This window comes from Anser brachyrhynchus (assembly GCF_964034855.1).
Source record: "Anser brachyrhynchus genome assembly, chromosome: 1".
Classification (NCBI taxonomy): domain Eukaryota; kingdom Metazoa; phylum Chordata; class Aves; order Anseriformes; family Anatidae; genus Anser; species Anser brachyrhynchus.
Window position 1 is genome coordinate 189712745 of NC_137694.1, and position 5868 is coordinate 189718612.

Consider the following 5868-nt stretch of genomic DNA (forward strand, 5'->3'; position numbering starts at 1 on the left):
AAAAAGAAATAGCACTTAAATTGAGTCTAATGGACAATACTCGGTAGCAGAATGAAAATGAGAAAAGGAAAAATAAAGCTAAATGAGCATGTCTCCTGCCTTGACTCAGCTCTGCACCGCAGGCATTACTGTGGGCATTTTTACTGACTCCAATGGAGCAGGATCAAGCCTATTGCTTTAATCATTAAAAATTGATTAAGAGAGAGCACTGGAAAATAAACATTAGGAAACTATTGCCCTCACATTACAGAATGGATTAGGTATGGAGAGCTTAGTGGTTTGTTCATCTAGTTTCATTGTTTACTTACAGTAAACTATTTGAGGCAATAAGGGAATATAAATATCCAAAAGCATAATTGAAGAAAGAAATAGCCATTTGCCAGGAGTAAAAACCTAAAGAAGGAGAGTGCCTCTTGGTTATTCCACCCCTCTGGAAATGAGTTATCTTTTGAGAAAGTTTCCACTGGTTAACTGACATTGATGGCAGTAAATACTGTGCAAAAACTGCAAGGATGCATTTTTAATAACTCTGTGGTTTGTCTTCTTTTATTTGGCAAACTATCTAAATACCATTGTAGCATTATATTAAATTATCTCACAAGGACTCAATCAGCTAATGTATTATTGCTGGGTTTGAAAAAAAAAACATCAAGAAGACCTATTTATAAATAACTTCTCTGTGCTCACTGTATTAACTATTTTTGTTCTTCCAACAGTTTGTTGCCAAAATCTGTACGCTAGTATCATTTGGCAAACTTTTTGTAGCCTTATCTGATCTGCAGAGACTTTAAAACTGTACTGTAAATACATATTAAAAACTTCTTAGAATGGAGAATCTATTGTTTATTGCAGAAATATGTATACAATTGCTAAGACATACTGTAACAGCTGCCATGGAGATATTTCCCCATACTTCAGTGCAACTAAGATATACGCAGCTGACATCTTCCTTGAGAAAACCCTTGGAAAGCTTTCTGACAGAAGCCACTGCACACAATTATTAGCCATGCTGCCATTTAGAAATACTTTTTCCCCCCTTTTCTTTCACTGCACTCCAGAGCTGCACCTTACACAAGCTACAGACAGCATTGAAAAAAGACTGTGTATGCAGGAATTTGGGCATGTGAATTGCTGTATACATGGAAATTTGAGAAGTGTGGAACAGCCACATGAAAAGTTTTCTTCTCATTTGCAAGTTTAAATGGTCAAAATGATTGCTATCTTGGGCAAAATATATTTTCATGAACGACATGCTACATGATAAATTTCATCCCGGAGTTCATTTTTTATGAATGACTACAAACCATTTACGGAATGATTTTTAAAAAGACAAATGGAGAAAGACCTTTCACTGTACAATGGTAGTGGGCATTGCTATAATGCAAAAGTAGGATGTTACAAACTGTGGGGACTCTTCTGCAGATGTTGAATCCTTGCAAAACCTATCCAAGGCCTTAATTGCTTCCTCTGTAATACATGTACACCTAATCACGTTTCAGCTTTCATCTTCTCTCTTCCCTCTCCCATAGTCTTGACATCTAATGTTCTATTCAAAGCACGAGCAAGCAAAATTCTTTTATCTTATCCTTGGGGAAAGTGCAAAGCATCAACCAGAGGTAACAAGGTCCCTTCAGAATCTATCCTTTTTATTAACTGAGAAATACCATCCAGTTTCATATTTTGCAGGAACGGGCAAAAATCTAGTGGTGCGAGTGCGTAAAGCATCGGATGGTGTCTCTGATCTAATGTCTGCTACTTGATATGAAGCCCATGCCCCTGTCACAGACATAAAAGCAAAAGCTATACAACTGCACTGGCAGCAAATGAAATGCAATCAAAGTTTTCTGTGTTACAGTTGTACTGCACATACTTACATTTTTAGGATGTTCTATATGGTTATATGATTAAATAAGAACCTCTGTTAAAACACAAGGCTCAGTTAAATCAGCTTGCAACAACGAACTACAAGGTATGGATTTCAGAACTGACAGGCTACGTGTGCTAGGGCATACCTGGCTGGGACTCTGTGAATTGATTTAAGGATAAAGGGAATATTAGATCACAGAGTCCATAGTACTTGATCATACAGTCCAGTCTCATCTATATAAAGACACTACATGTTGATAGCAAGACTGTGGATAAATTAAAGCAATTCAGAGATGCTGAAATCTCTGAGAAATTCCAACCCCTGAGAAACCAAGCAGAGACACGTGAGATTAAGGTATAAAGATGCCTGAGGTCCACGCAGGGAGCTGATATGCTGCCCCTCAGTGCTCCAAGCAGGCAGTGGTGCTCCCTGGTGCAGAGAAAAAATGATGAATTCTCGGGTCATTGCTAATTTGATCATGCTGATTTCTTCTCAGTCCAAAATTTGGTCAGGATTTGGAAGCTGAGCATCTGAACAAAGACTCATAAGCCAAGTAATTAAAAACTTAGATTGTCTGCACCTCGTCTCTGTCACTTGTGTCCCATCTCCACCAATGTTTCATCCCTGATTTTTCAGAGAATGAAAAAACCCCACAAGTTAAAGCAACCTGCATTCCTCCTCCCACCCCAATCACAGATGCAAATAAATCAAGAAAACTTGTGGCAAATGGCATGTTAGGGGAAAAGTACCACCAGATCAATGAAGTCTATTAGCAGAAATCCTCTACCATATTCATGTCAAGGGAATTTAAATTCTAAGCTATTATATCCCTGGGTTTGTATATTGCTACTTGGGAATGCCTGGACATCTCAGTGCTCAGAGATCACTTGGAATTAATTAATTTTCTCTCTCTCTGACTTTAAATATTACAGTGCAGGTGGTGGGAGAAGCCACCATGTGAGCAGTCTTGAACGTGGCAGCCAGAAGCCCTGGGTAAGACAGGGCTCACAAGAAGTTCAAACGTGCCCTGTTTGAGCCCTGCGTACTGAAGAGGATATAATGAGTATTTCAGTAAGGATCTGGAGACAAAAATGCATCCAAATCAAGCACTGAAATAATTTCAAGCGACAGATGAATTCGTACAAAGCAAAGTCTCTTCAGAGGTACTCTGGGGACAAAATGCCTACATTTTTTAACCAGATTACTTGTTAAACATAAAGTGCCCTGCTTCAGCTGAATGACTACACTGCACTCCTATGGGAAGCACATGTGAGCTCTTCTGTACAATATCTCTTATCACCAGAAATGGTATCTCTGGATCAGGTTTTGCACATAAAAAGAAATTATCTGTGAAAATTACCGTGTGTGAACTGGGTTACTTTGTTTACACAGAATGTCCCATTTAATTTTTTTATAATGAATGGTATTTCAAATTCATCTTGTCAGATAAAGATACAACAATTATACCTTTCAGTTGCAATTACTGCTATTTGTGCAAATGTTTCCACCCATTTGTTTTAATTGTATTGTTTTACAAGTGATGTTGGCAAGATTTTTTCCAAACAACAAAAATGCCCCTTGACATGCAGTTTTTCATAAAATATACTCATTTGTGTTCTCATAGCATTGCTCTCTTGGTAAAATTGCATATTTTGATTCAAAAAGGAATATTAAGCCAGGAAAGATAAGAGAGAGCAATAAGGAGAGGGAGGAGAAGGAGAAGGAGAAGGAGAAGGAGAAGGAGAAGGAGAAGGAGAAGGAGAAGGAGAAGGAGAAGGAGAAGGAGAAGGAGAAGAAGAAGGAGAAGGAGAAGGAGAAGGAGAAGGAGAAGGAGAAGGAGAAGGAGAAGGAGAAGGAGAAGGAGAAGGAGAAGGAGAAGGAGAAGGAGAAGGAGAAGGAGAAGGAGAAGGAGAAGGAGAAGGAGAAGGAGAAGGAGAAGGGGAAGGAGAAGGAGAAGGAGAAGGAGAAGGGGAAGGAGAAGGAGAAGGAGAAGGGGAAGGGGAAGGGGAAGGAGAAGAAGGAGAAGGAGAAGGTTCCCTATTTAATTTACCTACATAGACATGGCCAGGGCAAGTATAAGAAAATATTGCCAATAAAACTGTAACTTCCAGGAATTCTGTGGAAAACTTCACTGTACTCCTGGGCTCCCAACCCCAATGAATTAAGCCTGGCAGGAACGAATCAGCCACTGAATGGTGATGGCTATTGTCCTCTTCAGAGCCTGCTGGGACCTGAAACTGTTTTTCTCTGTCCTCAGGACCCTTCACTCTGCATTTAGCAGCGAGTATTTAACAACATAGAGCATTCTGGAAAACAGCTTATGTAAGAAATACTACAGTAAATACATGCACATGGTGTTTGTGGCTTCAGTTCTTAAAAACATATATGGTCAGTGGAATCCCCCTATCTCTCACATGGTACCAAGGCTAGAGCCAAACCCTGTGGGGAGGGAACACAGCACTGGTGGGACCCCATTCACTTCCGAATGCAAATGCCTTTCTCCGCCCAACTGCCTGGAGCACTATGCAGTGCTGGCTTCTGTCCTCCAGATGCACCTGAGTCTTGCATAAGTTCCTGGCAAGAAACATGCACAGCAAAACATTTGCTGCCTTTAAGAGAACCTGTGGGGTTATTAAAGCAAGTTAATATTTTTTTTCATCAAAATAGACCTGTCGCTCCATAAAAATTCAATATGTTTTTGTGGGGAAGTTTCTATTTATTTTTTTCCTAGGGAGAGAAGTGAAAAAGGAAGCAATAACAATGCCCAAGAGATGTTTTAAAAAAATAAGTACTTAAAAAATTAATTACGAATAATTATTTTAAAGATCATCAAGAATAGATAAAAAAAATCTAAAGAGCTTTTTATACATTCTTCACTTAATATAGTTAACACTTTTTGACTCCCTGTTTTTATTGAACATTTCAGGACAAAAGGGTCTGAGTCAGCTGGCATGAAGCCCCACCATGGCCTACAAAGAAAGTGCAAAGATATTGCTATATTAATTAGCATCATACCACAGTGGACATGAGGACAGTATCAGAGTGCTGAAGAATATTTGCACAGTCAATGAAAGGAAAGCTGAGGGAAAGCAGGAAGGCAGGAAACAGTTAATCAATCTTGATGGATAAAGAGATTATAAAAAATTGGAAGACAGAAAAGTGTTGAGATATCAGTTATTTTCAATAAAAACGAAAATAAAATCAGTAGAAAAGAAACTTAAATATACTGAATAACAGGAAGACAGCAGAAAAGTGTAAGAATAGAAGAGGAGGAAATTGTACCAGCATGCAAGTAGCAGCCCTGGTCCTTCTCAGACAGAACTGTCACTCCCAGGCAACCCTTCATATTTTGGGAAAGCTTCACAAGTGAGAAATGCCCAAGGTATGCAATTAAGAGTGAAGAAGTAAGTATGGAGTTAGGTTAAACAACTCCCTCTTTCATCTCATTTCCTAGTATTTTGCAAAGAGAGACACTCAGGGCAACCATACCCCTTTCTCCTCTGAACTACACACTGAGATATTCCTCCCTTTCTTTGTTCTCGAGCTAGAAAGCAGACTTCTCTCACTTTAATCCATTTCCTTTGCAATGAGGCCCAGCCTGTGCCCCTTGCACGTACCTGGGAACCTAAAGCGAGAGCTGCTCAGCTCAGGGAGGTCCTACAGCAGGCTGAGCAGCCTCAGCCAGCCCTGCCCCATTAATAAATAACCTTGGTGTCTCTCCGCCAGCTCCCAGCCAGCCTGGCCTAGCCCTGACCTCCCTGGCAGGAGGAATATTACGGTCAGCCAAGCCCTGGCTTAGCCCGAGCCCTGTTTGATCAGCAGCAGATTATACTAAGAGCTTTCCTATCTGAATACAGCATGTGAGCACTCAGGCTGGCTTCTGCCTTCCTGTTGTAATTACTGGATAATCATCAGCAGCACATGCACCTACCACAGACACCTCCCGAGCAAAGGGTCCAAAGCTCTCCTGCCATCAGCCACTTCCACGTCCCTGGAAAAGG

General features: G+C 40.2%; 1 protein-coding gene across 6 annotated transcripts in view; it reads right to left on the minus strand.

Moving 5' to 3' along the window:
- MTUS2 (microtubule associated scaffold protein 2) overlaps positions 1-5868 on the minus strand; it is a 285432-nt gene that overhangs the window by 195652 nt on the left and 83912 nt on the right. The window contains exon 3 of one of the 6 annotated variants that reach the window (XM_080560575.1): positions 5799-5858. The exons of the other annotated variants lie outside the window; for them this stretch is intronic. The gene's annotated coding sequence lies outside the window, so the exon portion shown is untranslated. The remainder of the gene's footprint in view (positions 1-5798; positions 5859-5868) is intronic. 6 annotated transcript variants of the gene reach the window in all.